General features: G+C 43.5%; 1 protein-coding gene and 1 long non-coding RNA gene across 2 annotated transcripts in view; one reads left to right on the top strand and one right to left on the bottom strand.

The window, feature by feature from the left end:
* BCL2 (BCL2 apoptosis regulator) overlaps positions 1-21,079 on the top strand; it is a 157,644-nt gene that overhangs the window by 81,994 nt on the left and 54,571 nt on the right. The gene's annotated exons all lie outside the window — the stretch shown is intronic.
* LOC149868875 (uncharacterized) lies at positions 715-10,469 on the bottom strand. Its single transcript, XR_016441041.1, has 3 exons — positions 10,332-10,469; positions 3,718-3,905; positions 715-996 (listed from the first exon to the last, which is right to left on the bottom strand). It is a non-coding gene; the product is annotated as an uncharacterized LOC149868875 (long non-coding RNA).

The following is a 21,079-nucleotide window of genomic DNA, read 5'->3' on the forward strand; positions in this document are numbered from 1 at the left end:
CCATCATTACTTTACTGGAAGGGAAACTGATTCACACAATGGCTTAGTGCCCTACCTAAGGTCGCATTTAATCTCACTCGAACAGGTTATGGACCTGGAAGCAAGCAGATTGCCTCATTCTTGGTCTTGTATCCTAGACATCCCAGCCTCTCCAGTGCATTCATTTCCAGTCAGCTAGGGGATTACCAGTAAACAGAGTTACTTCATGTAGTCACATGCCAGATCCTGAAAGGATTGTTTTAAAGTATATGATTTATAATAATCACTTTTGAAGGACTACCCTGCTTAGGTGAGGTTAAACCCATGATTATTCTGAAGTTCTGTTTTCAGTGCAGTCTCTCTGGATGGCTGCTGATTTTGTTCCATTTAAAGCATTTTGTGGCATGAACTCACTTTGTTTCTGCCCACATCACTGCATTCCTGGGATGTTTTTCACAGGCCTTAGCAAGATCATCTGACAGCAACTAGCGAGGTCAATGAACTTTATACACAATTAAACACTTGAAGCTAGGAGAATTAATTATTATTTTTCCCTCCAAAGTTAGGAAAGAATACATGGCATGTTACATTCTGCTACAAAGTGAATGTTATGTGTGGCAATCAAGCTAGTTTCACATGATTTAATGCTGAACAGCATAAGAAAATGATTGCATCCTTTACATGGGCCTCACAGAACAGTCACCACCCACACTGTTTATTCAGACTCGGAGCTCTGCCATTCACTGTTCAAGCCAGAGAAGGGGAAAAAAATCTGTTCATGAACACTTTTGAAACCATTTATTCTCAGTGCAAAGTGGAGTTAAAAAAATCCAAATGAGGGATTTTCAATTGCTGCAAGTTTCAAGAACAAGTAATTTTCTCTGAACACCCAACAGGATAGTTAAAAATGTGATGATTAGGATATTAGGTTAAATCTATTTAAGTATTTGATGATGCCTCTAAAATTGCTGTAGTTAAGTGGGTGGCTTTTCCTCTTCCTTCACTGTCTTCTAGTACCTGAAAAAGAAGTAAAACCATTTAGGAGGTGATACCATTTAAAGAAAAGTTAGCTAGTGTTAAAACCTAGATATTGTGATATTCAAATCCGTCAATAGTAAAAGTGTTATCCTCAGTTTTCTTGTGCCCTGTTTCTAGTGATATAAACTATTTGGACCCGACTCTCCCTTTTGCATCTACCTATCTATGGAAATGTAGAGATTAGAAGCATTAAAATTAGATCATTTTCTAGTAGTCCAATTTTAGTGCAGTAAAGTTTTAAATGTGTCAAAAGAAGGGATTTTTTTCACTTACATAGGCTAAATAGAATTTACCAAGATGCTTTTCACAAGAGTTGAATGTGAAATTTCCTAACCCTTTTATTATGTGAGTAATTCATCCCCTTCCCTGGTATTTGTACTTTAAATATTTGAAGATTTAAGTCAGTTCCAGCTGTTGATTAGATAGGTTATGCAATTTAGCTTAGAACATTTTAAATCTGTTTTTGATGTATTTGAGGTAATAAGTGCTGTGGAAAAAAAAACAAACAGCATCCATTTTTTTGGAGACTACAAGAGTGGAAAACATACCTCATTGAATGCAGTCATAAACTTTTCTTCTTTTTCCTCTCAATGCCACCTAGTCAGTGTGGCAACCAACAGTTGGTTAGTCCAGTCTAAGGACCCTGGCAGACATTAAAATAATGGTGCCATTTGGAGCTGAAGAATTTTATATCTCATCACGAAGTGTGTCTCCTGCCATGCCAGACGCACAATGAATTGGGTGAATGTGTGGCATGTTTTAAATTGCCGTGCAATTAACGTATTAATTGTGCCATAAATATAATATCTGTCAGAGGACTGAGACTTCCAAAACTTGCACTGTTCAGCACATTTTCAGTTCTGTTTGGGAAATGATGATTTTTCCCCTCAATTTTTCCACAATAATTTTTTCTAATAAATTGATTTTTTTAGTGGTATTTTGTAAACAAGGAAGTACTATGTATAGTGGTAAATATTTTTCATACTCACTGAGCCACTTGCTTAAAATTTACAATATACATTCAATTAGTATCTATTGGGGCACTTTAAGACATTTAAGGACAGACCCTCACATGATGTAAATCCTTGAAGCAGTGTTGATATAAATCAACAGCTGGCAACCTTTAAAAACCACAGGCTGGAACAACCTGGTTCAACATGGGCCAAATGGTTTCAGCAATATCAGCGACAGGGGGCCAGACATCTGGGAGCTGTACCCACACCACCATTGCTCTTCCTTGCTCTCTGCTCCTAGACTGCAGCATGAGTGCAACTTCTAGCTGGTGTGGAGCTGTGCCAGGGCTGGGCAGCTGGAAACTACACTACTGCTGCTGCTCCCTGTGCCCAGACTCCTGGCTATGGGACTGGTGCACTTGGAAGCTGCCTGGTCCCTAGTGGCTGAAAGCTGTGTCCACGCCCCAGCTGAGAGTTAGAGGGAGTGGGAGACAGGGAGAAGGGGCAACAGTTCAAGTGCAGCTTTCAGTCCCAGCACAGCCCCTCGCTGTCCAGCCCTAGTACGGGCACATGTGCAGGGCAGATCAAGTGGCTCTGCAGGCTGGATGTAGCCTTTGGGTTGTATGTTGCCAGTCCCTGGTTTAATTGGCTTAATGCCAAACTGCCCCAGCTGGAGACGTATCATTTCTCCCTTTGGTGCGCTTCCCAGTTAAAAAAAATGAGATCCATAATAGGTAAATTAATTTGTTTTTGTTTTCCTTCATGCAAACGATTGTTTCTTAAATTCTACAGTGAGCACAGTTTTGCTAGTCTGAACTCCAAAACAATCTACTCTTTGTCGTCCAAACAGTGCCTTTTAAATTCAGGCTTTGTGGTGACAACTTACTGCATTTTTTTCATTCACCAAATTACTAAAGAGGTGAACTTATATCACCCTGGGCATATCTACATGTGCATATTAATGCACATGAATAAACTGGAGTTTATTGCTCTGGAGTTTATTGCTCCTGGGCACTGTGTCTTCACATGCAGCTGGGAGTGCAGCATGTTGAGCCAGATTGGAGCAGCCCTGGCTGGCAGGGGGTCCAGGGGATCAGCCTGCCAGCCTAGGGCTGTTTCCCCCAGCTCACATGCTGTTGAGGGGCTGGTGCATCAGGGTGCTTCGATGTAGGGCTAGTTGGAAGGCAGTCCCCACACTGAAGCACTCTTATGCCCCAGCCATCTGGGTCAGCATCTACACATGCGCTGCTGTGGAGTTTTTTTACTGTGGGGTTTTACTGTGTAGTTTGCTGCTGAGTTTTTAGGGCACACATGTAGATGCCAAGAAATTTACTGAGCAGCTAATTTGTGTACTGCGCAGTAAACATCTCATATAGACGTGCCTCCTGATTATAATCAGACACTGTGATCATAATTCTTCTTTGGGAAGCATTGGTAGGATTCTCACTGATTTTGGTGGGAGCAGCATCTGCAGATGACCAGAGCAAAATTTTTCAAGGCACATGAAATTAATGGAATTTATGTAAAGATTGTTACACTTACTGTTTCCTTCTAATTCAAAATGTGTACAGAAGTCACTGCTTAGAGGGAAACCAGTTATGTATTACCAAACAAAATATACTTAAATTGTGTGAGTCTTGTTTATGCAGTATTTGTACTCCAAGCACAGCAGTGCTTTCTTGAAAGTATCGCTTTGCTGCTTCTTTCTTTCAATAAGTATATGATACGGGCATTACTTTCTTCTCACCAAGTGACAAGTTGTGACTAGATCCTGGAATTATTATGCCTTTCCTTTCCACAGTAATTTTGTACAATCTCTCCTTGTCTTGTTTAATCTTGGTCATCCTCCTTGACTTCTTATTCCATCTTTTTTCAGTTCAGAGTTGTTTGTCCTGGCTGAGGTATGATCTCAGATGCCAGACTGAATTAGCAAAGCTGATGGGAGAAAGAAAAAATCTGAGCATACTTGACATGGAAGTCACCATCCGTGGTCCCAGGATCTCAGGGAGTGACAAGGGGTGTGGTGCATGCAATGCTCAGCTCACTGTGTGACCACATGCCACTCAGTGTGATCCTGGATGTCAGAGAGTTCACCAGCCTATCAGCACAGTTCCTATCGCAGCTCCAGATGTGCCATGAGCACTGAGCTCACCAGTTGACTGGTGCCTGCACTGCTTTCACACAGCTTTGGAGCCCAGAAGGTGAATATCACCATTGTTTGCCATCCCTTCCTCTTGTTCCCCCCACCTCTTTTGCCCTATTGCACAATTCAGTGAAGAGGAGTGGCAGCAGTGCTCCGCCCCTGCTTTCACCTGACTCTGGAGCCCAGGGGGTGAGTGTCATTGAGGAGGGCATGGGTAGAAGGGAGAGTGAACAGCAGTGCCTCTCTGGGCTTTAGAGCTGTGTGAAAGCAGGGCCTGTGGTGACCAGTTGGTGAGCTCAGAGCTCTCAAGCCATGTGAAACTCTGACAGGAGCTGTACTGACATGGTGGTGAGCTCAGAGAGTTCACTGCACATGCAATGCACCCCCCTGGAAGTTACAAACTGAGAAAAATAACACTGTAGTTTCTGTTCCATATCCATTTGATGGTTTTCCTTAGGCAAAGAACAGTTTTGCTTCCTACCAGCCCTGGAATCTGAATAATGATAATACTGCCTCCTCCCTGCCTCACTTTTCATAATCAGCAGCAGCAGCAGGAGTCTCAGGATTTAGAAGGAAAGTGTGGCTCCACTAAACTCAGAAGGGTTCTTGTCCTGGGCCACGTAAGTGGAATTAGGGTTTTTCCCTTTATTTTTAAAATTTAGCTGTCAATGTTGTAGATTATGTATGAACCTGCTGTAGAATCTGACCTTCCATTCTGTAGGTATAAGAAATAGGAAATACAATATTTTTTGTCAGTGATGGAGGCAGACACAGAGATGGGTAAGTGGAGTTTGAAAGTCTAATTTTTATGTAGTCAGTTTCCTGTCTACCCTGCAGTTCAAATTCTGTTCTGTTTGGTGTTGGCTCTGTGTCAGTTTCTACCATGCCTTTGAGTTGTTGCTAATGAGTTGTTTTACCAGCTTGCCAGCTGCTCTTTTGCAGCTTCCAAAACTCCTGTAACCTAGGTTGCCTTTTTGGGAATTATACTGGCAGCAGTTGCTTATTTAATGCAAATGTTCCCTAAGAGTAGAAACTTACCTTTGAAAAACTGGCTTAGTCAATGATAGTGAAGCTATCTGCCTTTCCATTGTCTTAGTTATGAGCCGCCTTGCAATTCTGCCCAACTGATGACTAAATTCACGGAGGATTTAGGAGACTAGGAATCCCTGTCTGCCTTCTACAGGTAGACCTGTTCTCTGTCTGATGTGGATCTGTCTGTGCCCAATTTCTACAGCCTTGGATTGGCTGTAAAGGCCTCTCAGAAGTTTCTTCCATTACAGCTCTCATTGTGGCTTCTAATAGTGACCAATCAATGAGGGCATAGAACACGGATGTCCTGCATCCTGTGCTGAGTCCACCATGCAGTATGACCTGCTTAAGTCTCCACAAGAGTCTCCCGGTGTTCCTGTTTAAAATGCTTTCATCAACAGAGAAGTTATTGCTGATAGGGACCACAAGAGAATCTCTTAGAGGCTTGAGCCAGGCCATTCTCATCTGAGGAGCCTTAGCTGTGCAATTTCCTGTTATGGAAGTTAACACTGCATTTGAGTTAGGCCTAATGCAAAGCATAGCAAGTTACTCATTATCTGCTGTTCTCATGTCAGCAGTAGAGAAGATTGGATTTAGTCAAGTGGTTGGATCTATCCAGTCCATTAATACAGAACCGTTAAGAGTCTAACGTCAGGCCAGAAAAGCTCTGTTCCAAGTAGCCTTAACTCATTCCATTAAGGACAGGAAGAAATCTCCGTGTTTTGATTCTTTCTTTGCTATAGTGATCACCAAGTCAAAATCAATGGAATTATCTCCATATGTGAGCTAGCTAAAATGCAGATTGTGGGTCCAAATTCGGATGATTTTGCATTGAGAAGAGTGGCATGGAAAACCTGAGTTTATGCCATCAGACTAGAGCTAAAAAAGAAAGAAGCAGTCAGTCCACCTGTCCAGCTAGGACTTGAGCCAATTAGTTACAAGGAAGCTTTTGAAAATGCACAGAATTTACTGGCACCTCATGACATCAGAGTGACTTAAAATAATTTTTTGACTGTGCTGAAGTGCTTTTTTGAACAGGGACACTTTGCTCATTGGAGGTTCTATGATTATAGTTCTTTTGAGCAGTACCAACTCAAAAAGTCAATAAATAGAGGAGACATTATACATGCTTTCAATTAAATAGACCCATGGAAAAAGGGCACAGGAATAGGGCACATGGAAAAAGGATTTGTATTCGACATGATCAGGGCAATAACACTGAGGCCTAGTGAGGCCTAATGTGTCAAGAGAGAGTGTTAAGAGACTAAAGTCCCATACTTAACTCTAAAAATCCTTATTTTTAGAGGGGGAGCAAGACCCCTATACTATATATGAACATAGTTTTGTGGTTGAATGTGAACATCAGTCAATGTAGCAGTTCTGTGGTTTATCATTTACTGAGAACTGTGCTTTTCTAAGAAAATGTTCTCTTCCTGGTACATATCTCAGCTGAGGCCTTTTCTGTCATCTTGTTAACTGTAAGGATCACTGTTTAAAATAACTGTTTGGGGTAATAAAGCTAAACAATTGCTGCATTTACACTACAGGTGACTCAAACAGAAATCGTATTGACCAAAACAGTATTAAGCATGACACCAGCGCTGTATTTGAGTTTTTGCCAAAAAAAATCTGAAAGTGGCTGAAACTGGCTACAAGGATAGGGGATTAGCCTGTATTTTTAAGTCTGTAAATAAGGTCCCCAGACACACTTTCCACTTGGAAACGTGAATACAGACTATTTTTGGTTAAAAACCAAAAATTATATTCCCCCTAACTGTAGAGTCAGCTGTTCATTTACCCTGTTTTCAGTATGTGGGTCATTTAATGTTCTCTTCTAATAAATAATGGTGCAACTTCTCTTTTAAGCAGTGAAAGTATACAGGGTTTTTATTTCCACCATTATTTGTATGCTATGTTTTTCTCATAAATCATACCCTAAGGTAAACAGAGTGACTGAAACTACAGAAAAATGAAATTTTAAAGCAAAACAAAATACAAATTCCTTCTATTCATGTTCAAGATGTACCCTTTTTTTGAGCCAAGGTGATTATGTTTTATTTACAAATCATTTGGTCTTGTAATTTTTTTTAAACAACTGGTTAGGTGTAATAAAATAATGAGTATATGCCCTATGACATCATATGATTTCAGTGTAACAAGCTTAACTTTCCAGACTATTTTGGTTTATAAGCATGGGTGATCACAATAGCTGAGTAGTCTATAGCACAATCAACCATGGGTGATCATAGCAGCTGAGGAGTTTATAGCACGATCTACTGGTATTGTTCTCTTGTAACTACATCAACAATGCAGAAGTACAAATAAACACCAATTATAAATCATATACTTTGAAATCTATATTTTAATTTTAAAAAATGCTTCCTGCTATAAGCATTTAGTAAAAACCAAAAAAAATCCTATCCCAAATATATCACTCCAGTTTTATGCAGGTGCGATTCCATTAAAAGCTCTTCTTACACTTGATTGTCAATATGTGTTTCTTTCTTTTACAATATCTATAGTGAAGTGTTTGTTTATTTTCCATCCTGTGGCATTATACTGATGTAAAACTCAAATAATGAGTTGTTGAATCAAGCAAAGCATCAGTGTGAGGGATAGATGGAAGGTGTACAGGGCTGGCTGTAATGTACTGGTTCAGAGCTATGTAAGCTGCCCAGGAGCAGCCTTGACTTTTACCACTGGTACAGGGTACACCAAGGACACTCTCGCTCCCTCTTCCTTCCTTACATTGAGAAAATTCTAGGCATTTTTTAAGTAGAGCAAAGTAATTTCAGCAGAAATGCAGCCCTTCTCAAACAGGATGGAACATCTGTCCATTATGTAAATTACCCACTTCTTCCAGTAAGATTATCTTTCAGTAAGACTACCTTAATTTTGACTCCTCTTAATTTTTGAGTGCTTGATTTTGGCAATTTGACGGCCGGCTTCTAATCCAATTAATTGTTAGGTACATAAGTGGACTTGGGTGCCTAAATGTTCATTCCACCCTGCTCATGTTCCTGAAAAATAGTTAATGCAAAAGGTAGGCATGTCTTCCTTTTCTACTTTTTATGATTTAGTTTTAAGAGTTGGATGAAGGTGTCTTACAAAAGTAGGTGCATTGATGAATGTTCAGGACTTGAACAGAGTGGAATAGAATCACACTCGGGTGCCTAAGTCTATTTAGACACTCAATAGGTGGAAGAGAATCTGACTGTTAATGTTCTTTTGAGACAGTTATTTTTTTTATGTCCAGTAGATATAACTGTTTGCTGCTTTTGCATGAATAAAATAATTTAAAGGCAGAATGAAAGAAAGTAAAATACATGCTCTCCTTTGAAGTTAAGTTTTAAGGGTGCACAGGATTTGTGATGATTCTCTACAAAGCAGTAAAGCTTACAAAAGGCTTTGAGGGCCCAAAGCTCTGAGATGCTGAAGGCCTTCTGTTCACGCTGAATAAAATGCAACTATTTGCAGAGAACTACCACATAAAGTCCCCTTAAAATAGAGTGAGCATAACTCTATAGTTTTATAACTGGGACATGTACCAGAGGTGGGAAAATCCCAGGTTCCATTCCATGGTCAATTGAATACTTCAGTATTTTATATTTAGCATTATTCAGTGGAGTAGATCCATGTTAAGAATACTGGCTTTTTTGGATCCCATTCCATGGCCTCTCATTCTTCCCATGCATTATATAGTGATCTTATGTTCTCCAGGTGGCAAAGCACCTCAAAGTTAAGTATTGCAACACCTAAATATTTTTATGAATCTAGCCCTGAATTGCCCCAGCATTGGTGCTGCAGCACCTGACTCATAGGCACTCCATAGTCCAAAGAATTCAAAACCCCAGAGTACTCACCCAGCTCCTTACGTCATTCATAGGGAGAGTTGCACACTTTTTCTTATAATGATTTGTATACATTCTGGTAATACAGAAAGGTGTGAACAGTATGCACTTCCTTAAGGATGTAGTTTTTATTGTGTTCTGTGAATTCATGCTGTTGCCTGTTTAGGTTTTCCAGTTAAACCCTTTTATAGTTATTGTCTGTTTTTTTCACGCGCACATTATTTTGTCACCAAGTGAATTTTTACTGTACCATGAAAGGTGTCCACCTGTCAGCAGGTCATCCTTGGGACCAGTCTTCTGTTCACTTCCTGTATTTGCGCTGAGGCAATGACAGTGAAAAGAAATGTTCTGGGAATCACTACTTTCACTTCTGGTGGGAAATATCTACTGATATATTGATATTAGCTCCTCTTGCATCCATGCTATGAGAACAGAGACTAGGGATTCCTTCTTTCCCTTCATGCTACAAGGATAGCTGCAATTTCCATATGACAGTCCATTCTTAGTGCCAGTGTTTAACACCTTGGTGCTGGTGATCCATAAAGGGATTAGCAGAATGGAATGAGATTGGAATGGAATGAAGTTAATTATAAAGCCCCCAGTCTTTTAACATTGAAGCAGTTTGGGGCTTTCACTGCATTTCAGTATAAGTGAGTTCCAAGGTATATTATTTATCTATGAGAGCTGTAGCCAGTGCAAAGATAGCTTTAGATCTCTGTCTGTTACATTTGGTTTCCTGTCTCTCTCTAAGAAAAGTATGTAAATAGCTAGCAGGGATTCCAATAAAAATGTGGGTTCCATTGTACTATATTTGTTCAGCGAGGCTGCAGCACCCTGACTCTAAGAATACCGGTAGTGGTATACATCTACATTCTAAGAATTCAGGGAGGTGAGGTTTGTATAGAATTAAATCATCCCGTCACATCTATGAGGCTTCCTGGAGAAAAAGAAATGCACAACAAAAAACAAAAAAACAAAAAAGGAAAACATCTGAAACAAACTTGTTTCACCAACAACAGTGTTTCTGTACCATGTCTTGGTAACATTGTAAAGCAGTTAGACCATGGAGCTTGGATCCTCTTCACATTGCTTTTAGAAGCAACTGTCTCCTATAGAAATGAATGTGTGCAATTCAGCATACGCTCGTTTTTACATTCAGCGGACTTTTAGGGGTAAACAGTATAGAGGAAAAGATAGAAAAGTTAAATTAATATTTAGTGCCAGGGTTTCCTGTTACAGTAACCATATTATGCTGGGTGATTTACAGTACCAGAGTGCCCCACGGAGTTTACAGTCTCTAAGTTTAGATGCCATATAGAATTGTCCAGCATGGCTTACCTTACTTAGCTTCCTTTCCCTTCCCTAATTTTCAGTTGTATAGGCAGCATGCTCTGTATTGGATTGTATCTGCATTTTTAAGGGTGCATTCAAGCACAGTGAATCTATCCTTAAGCATGTCTGTAGGCTGGACGTCTTTTTAGCAGGAAAGGAAGACAGCAGGAAGCCTGTAGAGGGACAAGGAGCATGCGCATTCTGCTGTCACGTTTTCAAAATATTACGTAAGTAGAATGGAACAGTTCAGATAAGGGAGTACGGAGCCTTTCAAATCTACGTTGTTGGTCTGTATCCACCCCGGTTCTCCGTAACATACATCTATTGGCATCTGAGTGACATCTAGTAGCCTGTGCGATGTGAACCGAACTGGTCACCTGAGTCAAGTTCCTTTCAAATATGTGTCTGTATCACAGAAGCTATGACTGCACTTGGCAGGCTGATGGCATGTCTGCATAACAAAATGCAGTGCTGGGTGCTGATCCTCAGGCTGGCTGGGAACAAGCTGGCTTGAATACTGGAAGCATTGTAAGCATGCTAGTACAGCACTCCATGAAGTCTATTTTAACTTGGGCAAAGCTGCTGATCTATGCTGGCTCCAGTAGCCAAGCTAGGTCATTCAGAGCTAACTTGCATATTACCATGCACCACTGTATGAGGTTAAGGTCTGAATAAGTTTAAATTGTGACCCTCCCTGTCATAGCTTATCAGCAGTCCCCCTAAGGAAAGGTAGAAACTTATTTGTATGCAGGGTGGGGAAGCTTGGTCTACTGCTGGACGCAACTGATAGATGTAAGACTTTGGTTTGCCCCGCTGTCAGTAGGGCCCTCTTCATGGCATTTTCTATAAGTACTGTTCAGCATGGTGTCATCCTTTCTGAGCAATTGCTGTTTCTGCAGGAGCCATGCAGGTGTGAGGCAAAGAGGGCCTCCTTATGTACAGGCCTTTATGTTTATGTAAGGCCAAATCGGAGTCCATCCTTATTAGCTCATATCCTAGGAACTACAAAGAGGTATACTGCATGGTACTAAGCTGTGGGCTGCATCCTGCTCTTTTGAACATGGCACTTAGCGATGCTTATCTTGGATTACTCAGTTGTTGTCCCTTGTACATTTTTGCCAGCTGACTTTCTAAAATATAAGACAAGTGTTGAAAGAGCAGAGGAAGGCCCAGCAGTGAAATTATGATATAAATCTTGAGTTAGGGGCCAGTGAAACAATTTTAAACCTGTGACCTGCTCACTTGGGCAGTAGCTTTATGAAGTAAAGTCCCAGTTCTTTGGGTGTAGCACCTTTGGGACAAGAATTGAAAATGTCTGTCTCTTGGGAATTGAGTCATTTCAGGTCAGCAAAGCTCTGCTTATTCAGAATAGCTGCCTAGTTAAGTGAAACTAAGGGAACATGCCTGTCTTATCCTGTTATATATATAAAAACAGGGCAAGTCCTTGATGTCAAAGTGCAGTCAGAAGAAGGTGGAAGATTTGGTTATTTTGTACAATAGATAGTAATTTTATACCAAAAACATATTCTGCTCAGGGGAAACTCTTATCTCTGTAAACTACCTGAAGACTAGTTTTTCAGCTAGTTTTTCTTTTCTTTTTTCCAGGTAGAGATTAGAGATTAGTTCCCAGGTTATACACAAGGCTATTCACACGGAAACTCTCACTGCAGTTAAATACCAACAACACCAGCTACAATCTGTGGGAAAGTCTTTAAGTTTAACTGACCTAGGCAAAGTTTAGTATTTGGGAAAACATGGACAGGTGGATGATGACACCTAGATCAATCAAGGTTGTCCCTTTTAACAATGTTAAATGAGGTGTCTCTTTTAACAATGTTAGTATAGTTCCAAGTGACTGCAAATAGGTCCAACCGTCTTTTGCTTTGACTTTGGGACCTTCTTTATTTGTACCTCCCTGCTAAGCACTGCTTTCCTTGAAAAGCGCTAAAAATATTTTCCCTTCACTTCCCATAACAAATTCGAGCTGCACCTGTGTTTAATTAGATATTGGATAACCTGAGCTGTTGTATTAAGTACATCTAAGGCAATAGCTTAGAAAAACTAATCAACCTTAAGTCAAAATGTATAGAGGTCCAATTTCAAGCCACAGGAAGCAATAATATGTATGAAGCATGAATGTTAACTTATATCAAGAACATTTTTTTTAAAAGTTCATATCCCTTGGCATTTAACACATTCATGATGGCAAGGGAAAAAAGGGAAACTGTAGTTCTCAGAGATATATTTAAATGATTACAGGGTTTCTTTAGCACGTGCTCTCTCTCCCTCTCTCTATATATATAGCTTTATTTCTTTCCTTCTCTCTCTCTCTCTCTCTCTCTCTCTCTATCTATCTATATATAGAGAGAGAGAGAGAAGGAAAGACATAAAGTAAAGCTATATATAAGGAAAGAAATAAAGTAAAGCATATATATATATATGCTTTATTTCTTTCCTGTTTGTTATTTGAACCACATATTTGTCCTGGTTTTGGCCAAGCAAGGTATTTCATACCTAGTGGCATAATTAGGGGAGACAATAGGGGTAACTTCCCTGGGCACTGACTTGTGGGGAGGAGAGGGAAGATGAAAAATATCTGCTGCTGGCAGCCGTACGGTCATGATCATGAACTGAAAGTCTCTGCTTCTGCTTTGCCCTGGGTGCCCAGCTGTATCCATGTACTGCCGCTCATACTACTGCAGGCCTTGGATAAATGGAATTCCAAGCTCTCTACACCTTAATGGAAATTTAAATATATGATTTCAGTTACTTGGGCCTATAAGTTGCACAGCTCTACACTAATCACTCCAATGTAAATCACTGCCATTTCCATAGCCATGTGTTAGGATGCGTAGCAGTTGGGAGGAGGGAAGGTAGAGGGAGATGAAGGAAGACCTATTTTCCAGCCCCTGCTCCACTGGATCATCTTTAGTAGTAAGTATAAGGTGTTGTACACACTGAAACTGATAACTCCCTTCACTCTTCCAGGTGAAGACTCCACCCCACTAAACTATAGGATTCTTTTCTCTGCCTCATATCTTCCAACCCCCTGTCTGGCTCCACAAATCTTACACTAGCCCCTGAAAATTGATACAGCTTGATCGTTAAGGCATTCTCCTGGTACACCCCAGGGAATTATGGGCAGAAAAATTAAAAATGGTGTGAAATTCATTAGTTTTACTTTTTGTTTCAAATTAAGCTAAATATAACACTGTTTTAACCTTCTTTAGAGATGTATGCAGGTACCTTGTATAGTGGGGGACTTGGCATGGGGTGCGCAGGGGGATTTGTGAAGGTGTGGAGGGGTTGTGGGCAGGTGTAGATATGGTAGTATGTGGGGTTTGTAGGCGTGTGGGGGTGGAGTTTGGGGGGTGGGTATGGGAGTAGATGGGGTTTGTGGGGAAGGGTTGGGGGTGTGAGTATGGGAGTGTGTGGGATTTGTGGGTGGGTGTGGGCCTCCCTGCCACACACCCCTCCCCCTATGGTAGGCAGCGGGCCCTTGTGGTGTTCATGGCTGCAGCAGGCAGAGCCCCCAGCAATGTACAGCTCCATCTGAATCCCGTGGGCTCCATGTGGTGGCACGGAGCCAGCCTGGCCCAGCCAGCTGGCATGCACCTTTGGACCAGACCAGGCTGGCTTCATGCCAGCATATGGGGCTTGTGGCACTGCAGATGGGAGCCACGTTCCATCGGGCCAACCTGCCTCCATGCCTCCATGAGGGGCTTCCAGCACTCTAATAGGAAGCTGCATGTGGAGGTACAGAGCTGTGTGCCATCAGGCCGGCCTGGCTCTGTGCCTCCACATGTGGATTCCTGCTGGAGGGCTGGAAGCCCAATGTGAAGATACAGAGCTGGCTGGCCCAGCCTGATGGTGTGCATCCCACACCCACCCACACACCCCCCAACCTCCTGCCCACCCACAAACCCCACACACATCCACCACTCCTGCAGGCAGGAGCTCCCCATCCCACTTACCAGCTGTCCAGTCATGCGCCACCACACTCGGTAGCTCCACCTGCGGCTCCCGGCTGGAATGCCGGGAGCCCTGCGGATATGGAGGCACAGAGCCTGCCAGGGTTAAATTATGCAAAATTATGGAATTATGCATGGTCATGCCTTTTATTTGATTAATTGCATGGGCTCATAATTTCATAATTCCCAGGGTATATTCTGGGAAGTCAGAGAGACAGTTAAAACAGAGGAGAGAATTGATTTTATGTGACCCATATTATGAGTGATGCCATGACTATTTTCAATGAACTGACCTTTTCCTTTTTGCTCAAAAGGAAGGGTTTCGGTATCTAACTCCAAGAGAAGCTCAAGGCTATTGGCCATCCCCTTAATTCCTAAGCTTAATACCTAAGCTCTGGACCTTAAAATGGTCCCTTAAAAGATGCACCTCTCCTTTTGGCATTTCCCACTGGCTAGCTTAGGCAGATTCCCACTCAATGGATGGGCTTCTGTGGACCACTTCCATATGTGCCGGACATTACCCATGCATTCTGTAATTGAGCCTAGAAACATAGCTCATGGCTGGGTGTTCCTGAGGGTAATGGTCTTTGCAATGGTGTGCAAGTCCCTTTGTGGATTTAGCCCTAGATAGCTCCAAGGGCCACAAGGCTTCAGTGCACAAAGCCAAGAGTTGACTGCGTTTGGAGACTCTGCTCTTAGGAATATGGAGAGAGGTTTTAGATATGCATCAAAAGGACAAGGATGCTGTCTACTCAGAAGGCCTCAGTGCTCTAGGATTTCCTCGGTTTAACATTGTAAGCTTGTTTGTGAAGAGTGGCAGGCTCAGAGAAGCCCAGGTTGCCTCCACAGTTGACAAATCCACTTCTCAGTTGCAAAAGTCCCTATATTTTCCCCAGCTTTCAGGTACCAAAAGCTATGACTCCCCTTGCCTTCTCAAAATCAACTTTATCCAACCCCATCATAGATGATGCGTAAGTGTTGACAGTGAGGGGGCACAACTCCACACTGCTGCTGCCCCCACTGTTTCTGGGTGCTGGCTCCAACCAGGCTGCAGCCCCACATCCCGTGGTCGGCGCAGAAATCGCATTGCTGCTACTCCACCCTCACTGCTACTGGGCCCTGGCTTCAGCCAGGCTGCAGCCCCATGCCCCACCATCAGCAGAAATTGGGGGGGGACACGACACATGCTCCCTGTGGCCCCCCCCCCACATATCACCTATGAGCCCCTTCACTCACTTTGGTGGGTTTCTTACTCACCCGAGTCTCACATTTCTGCCTTTCAGTTGCCAAAATACCCTGTAGTTCATTTTTTCTCTTGATGACAAGAACCTAGTTCAAACTATGGAAACTCTGATAATACTTAATACCTTTGTCTCCTCTACCACTCATCTCCCTAATAACATGTAGCCACAAGCTAGGCATTAAACTACTAAATGCTCCTTTCCTGAGCAGAGTGCTTTGGGCATTAGCAAAGTCTCTTTGTGAGCTCATGTGTCTTCACATCGAGCCTTCTGAAAACAAAGCAAATGCCATTTTAATGTATTGTGCTATTACTATCTAGTCTGTGGTCTGGCTAATTTTTACTTTCAGGTGCTTGTTAGCCCTCCCACCCTCGCTAATTACCTTGCCCAACACCTGTACAACTCCACTGCTACTGAATTAGTGCTGTACTGAAACCTGTGTGACTCCATGGTTTTCTGCTCTCAAGAACACGGTCCATTGCCACCAGTTGGTTTGTACAGGTGTATGTAGTTGGAACTTAACTGCTTTTATGACACATGAGAAAAAACAGAGTTTTTCCTATATTCATACAGTTTGAGGTCAGAAGGGACCATTGGTTCATCTAGTCTGACCCCTTGGATGTCACAGGGCAGTAAATTTCAGCCAGATACCTGTGTATCAAGCCAAAAAAGCTATAGCTTAGAAATGTTTCAGTATTTAAGAAACCAAATAGTTGGCCACAGGCAGAAAGCAGAAGGAACCAATGTTCCACCAATGCCAGAAACATCTGCCGTGGAAGAGAAATAACCAGGGGAGGGCTAAAGCACATCTATTGATACAGAGAGAAGCAAAACTCGGAGTGTGGAGGAAGGAGTATCAGAGGCAGTGCTAGAGAAGGAAGAGGACGTGGACTTCCAGGAAGGTGGAAGCTTGTGACCTCTGGCGGCAAGCAGAAGTCTTCATCTCCACTTGCAGTGGTTTGCATAAAAAAGAGATATGGAGCCCTAGCAACAGAGGAGGGAGAAGCACATTCTGTTGGTGGAAGAGGCCAGGACAGGCTTCCCAAAAGTTGGACGCTTCACACCATTGCTATCAAGAGGAAGTAACAGGTGGTGGTGGTTGGAAATGCCCTTCTGTGGGGAATGGAAGCATCCATCTCTTGGCCTGACCTGTTGTCTCAGGAGGTCTGCTGTTTTCCTGGATCCCAGATCCAAGATGTTACAGAGGGATTACCAAGACTCATCCGGCCCTCTGCATACTACCCCATGATGCTCATCCATGTAAGCACCAATGATACTGCCAGGGTTGACCGAAGTGACTACAGGGCTCTGGGTTCAAGGGTGAAGAGCACAGGGGCTCAGGTGGTGTTTTCTTTGATCCTTCTGGTCAAGAGGAAGGGCCCAAGCAGGAGCAGACACATCCTACAGGTCAATGCATGGCTGCACAGGGCTTTGGCTTCTTCAATCATGGGATGTTTTTCTAAGAGGAAGGATTGCTAGGAAAAGATAGGATCCACCTGATGGAGAGGGAAGAACATCTTCACAGACAGGCTCGCTAACTTAGGGAAGAGGGCTTTAAAGTTAGTTCTCCAGGGGATGGAGATCAAAGCCCTGAGCTAAGTGGGGAAATGGGTGACCTGGAGGAAATACAAGCAAGAGGGAGCAACAGGGGAGGCCATTTCATTATTTCTGAGAAAGTAAGGCAGTTGGCTAGTTAACTCCATAAATGCTGACCTCGTGAAGGAACACCTTGAGAAGCTGGATACCTTCAAGTCAGCCGGCCCTGACAATCTGCACCCCAGGGTACTCAAGGAGCTGGCGAGCGTGCCCCTGGCACGGATCTTTGAAAACTCCTGGCGCTCTGGTGTAGTGCCCGAAGACTGGAAGAAGGCCAACGTGGTGCCGATCTTCAAGAAAGGGAGGAGGGTGGATCCGGCTAACTACAGGCCCATTTGCCTGACTTCTATCCTGGGGAAGATCTTAGAAAAGTTTATTAAGGAGGCCATCCTTGATGGACTGGCCCAGGCTAACATCCTAAGGGATAGCCAGCACGGGTTTGTTGCGGGTAGGTCTTGTTTGACCAATATCATTTCCTTCTATGACCAGGTGACCTATGACCTGGACAAGGGAGAAGAGGTTGATGTCATATGTCTTGACTTCAAAAAAGCCTTTGATGTGGCATCCCACAATCACCTCTTGGCCAAACTGGCCAGTTGTGGCCTTGGCTCCACCACGATCCGCTGGCTGGGAAACTGGCTCCGTGGTCGGACCCAGAGGGTTGTAATTGATGGCAGTCACTCATCGTGGTGCCCTGTGACCAGTGGGGTCCCTCAAAGCTCTGTCCTGGGACCCATCCTGTTCAACATCTTCATTAATGATGTGGACATTGGAGTCAGGAGTGGACTGGCCAAGTTCGCCGATGACACCAACCTTTGGGGCAAAGCATCCACACCAGAAGATAGGCGGGTGATCCAGGCTGACCTGGACAAGCTCAGCAAATGGGCAGACGAGAACCTCATGGTGTTTAACACCGAAAAATGCAAGGTTCTCCACCTTGGAAGGAAAAACCTGCAGCTTCCTTATAGGCTCGGCAGTGCTACGTTGGATAGAACTACAGAAGAAAGAGACTTGGGGGTCATTATTGACCACAAGATGAACATGAGCCTGCAATGCGATGCTGCGGCTAGTAAAGCGACCAAAATGCTGGCTTGCATCCATAGATGCTTCTCGAGCAAATCCCGGGACGTCATTCTCCCCTTGTACTCGGCCTTGGTGAGGCCGCAGCTGGAGTACTGCATCCAGTTTTGGGCTCCACAATTCAAAAAGGATGTGGAGAAGCTTGAGAGAGTCCAGAGGAGAGCCATGTGCATGATCAGAGGTCAGGAAAACAGATCTTATGATGACAGGCTGAGAGCCATGGGACTCTTTAGCCTGGAAAAGTGTAGGCTCAGGGGTGATCTGATGGCCACCTATAAGTTTATCAAGGGTGACCACCAGGATCTGGGGGAACGTTTGTTCACCAGAGCGCCCCAAGGGATGACGAGGTCGAACGGTCACAAACTCCTGCAAGACCGTTTCAGGCTGGACATAAGGAAGAATTTCTTTACTGTCTGAGCCCCCAAGGTGTGGAACAGTCTGCCAGCGGAGGTGGTTCAAGCACCTACATTGAACACCTTCAAGAGTAAATTGGATGCTTATCTTGCTGGGATCCTATGACCCCAGCTGACTTCCTGCCCTTTGGGCAGGGGGCTGGACTCGATGATCTCCCGAGGTCCCTTCCAGCCCTAATGTCTATGAAATCTATGAAACTCAGGTGTCTGTACAGAAATGCCTGCAGCCTGTGAAGCAAGCGGGAGGGATCAGAAGTCCTCACACAGTCCCAGAACTTTGATGTGATTGAAGTAACAGAGACTTGGTGGGATAGCTCGCATTACTGGAGCACTGTCATGGGTTGGTATAAACTGTTCAGAAAGGACAGGCAGAAGAGAAAAGGAGGAGGAGTTGTGCTTTATGTAAAAGAGTTATATGATTGCTCAGAACTCTGATATGAAACTGGAGCTAGGCCCGTGGAAAGTCTCTGGGTTTGGATCAGAGGGGAGAGCAACAAGGATGATGATGTGGTGGAGGTCTGCTGTAGGCCACCAGACCAGGAGGATGAGATGGATGAGGATTTCTGCAAACAGCTAGCAGAAGTTTTCCAATCACAGTCCCTGGTTCCCATGGAGGACTTCAGTCACCCTGACACCTACTGGGAGGGCAATACAGCAGTGTACAGCAAATTCGGAAAGTTTTTGGAGAGTGTCAGAGACAACTTCCTGGTGCAAGTGTTGGAGAGGCCAAGGGGCCTTCCTCTTCTTGATCTGCTGCTCACAAACAAGAAGGAATTAGTGGGGAATGTAGTGGTGGGGATGGCCACTTGGGCAGCAGCAACCATGAGATGCTTGTGTTCAGGATCATGAGGAAAGGAAGGAAGGAGAGCAGGAAAGTAAGGACCCTGGACTTCAGAAAAGCAGACTTTGGCAGGATCCCCTGGGAAGCCTGTTTGAAGGGGAAAGTAGTCCAGGAGAACTGGTTATATTTTAAAGGAACCTTACTGAGGGATCAGGAATGAACCATCCCAGTGCAAAGGAAGACTTGCAAGTATGGCAGAAGACCTGTTTAGCTTAGCTCTTCAGTAAGCTAAAACACAAAAAGGAATTGTGTTATTGAAGGTGGATTTTTGGACAAACAAGTAGGGAGGAGTATAAGAGTATTGCTCAGGTATGCAGGGATGAAATCAAGGAAGACAAAACATAACTAGAGTTGCAGCTAGCAAGGGACATGAAGGGTAACAAGAAGGATTTCTACAAGTATGTCATCAATAAGAGAAGGACCAGGGAAAGTGTGGGTCCCTTACTGAATGCGGGGAGGTAACCTAATGACAGATGATGTAGAAAAGCTGAAGTACTCAATGCCTTTTTCACCTCCGTCTTCACAGGCAAGGTCAGTTCCCAGACTACTGCACTTGGCAGTACAGTTTGGGGAGGAGGTGTGCAGCCAAGAGTGGCAAAAGAGGTTAGGGACTATTTAGAGAAGCTGAACTTGTACAAGTCCATGGGGCCGGACACGATGCACCCAAGGGTGCTGAGGGAGTTGGCTGGTGTGATTGCAGAGCCACTGGCCATTGTATTTCAAAACTTGTGGCAATTGGGAGAGGTCCCAGATGATTGGAAAAGGGTAAATATAGTGCCTATCTTTAAGAAAAGGAAGAAGGAGGATCTAGAGCACTACAGACTGGTCAGCCTCGCCTCTGTACCTCTGTCCCTGGAAAAATCATGGAGCAGGTCCTCAAGGAATTCATTTCTGAGCACTTGGAGGAGAAGAAGGTGACTAGAAATATTCAGCATGGATTCACCAAGGGCAAGTCATGCCTGACCAACCTGATTGCTTTCTATGATGTGATGACTGACTCAATGGATGCAGGAAGAACAATGAACATGATATACCTTTATTTTAGCAGGACTTTTGATACTATCCCCCACAACATTCTTGCAGACAAGCTAAGTAAGTCTGGGTTGGATGACTGGACTGTAAGGCAGGTAGAAAACTGGATAAATTGTTGGGCTCAGAAGGTAGTAATCAATGGCTTAATGTCCAGTTGGCAGCTAGTATCAAGTGGAGTGCCTCAGGGGTCTGTCCACAGCGCCAGTTTTGTTCAATATCTTCATCAACGACCTGGAAGATGGGACAAAGTGCACCCTCAGCAAGTTTGCAGATGATACCAAGCTGGGAGGAATCTGGACCGTAGGGCTGGGATTCAAAGAGACCTAGACCAATTGGAAGACTGAACCAAAAGAAATCTCATGAGACAAGTGCAAAGTCCTGTACTCAGGACAAAACAATCCAATGCATTGGTACAGGCTGGGGACCAACTGGCTAAGCAGTAGTTCTGCAGAAAAAGACCTGGGGGTTACAGAGAACAACAAGCTGAATATGAGTCAAGAATGTGCCTTTGTTGTAAAGAAGGCTAATGGTATACTGGGCTGCATTAGTAGGAGTGTTGCCAGCAGATTGAGGGAAGTGA

This window comes from Crocodylus siamensis, chromosome 3 (genome assembly GCF_052110815.1).
Source record: "Crocodylus siamensis isolate JL-2025a chromosome 3, ASM5211081v1, whole genome shotgun sequence".
In the NCBI taxonomy this organism is placed as follows: domain Eukaryota; kingdom Metazoa; phylum Chordata; order Crocodylia; family Crocodylidae; genus Crocodylus; species Crocodylus siamensis.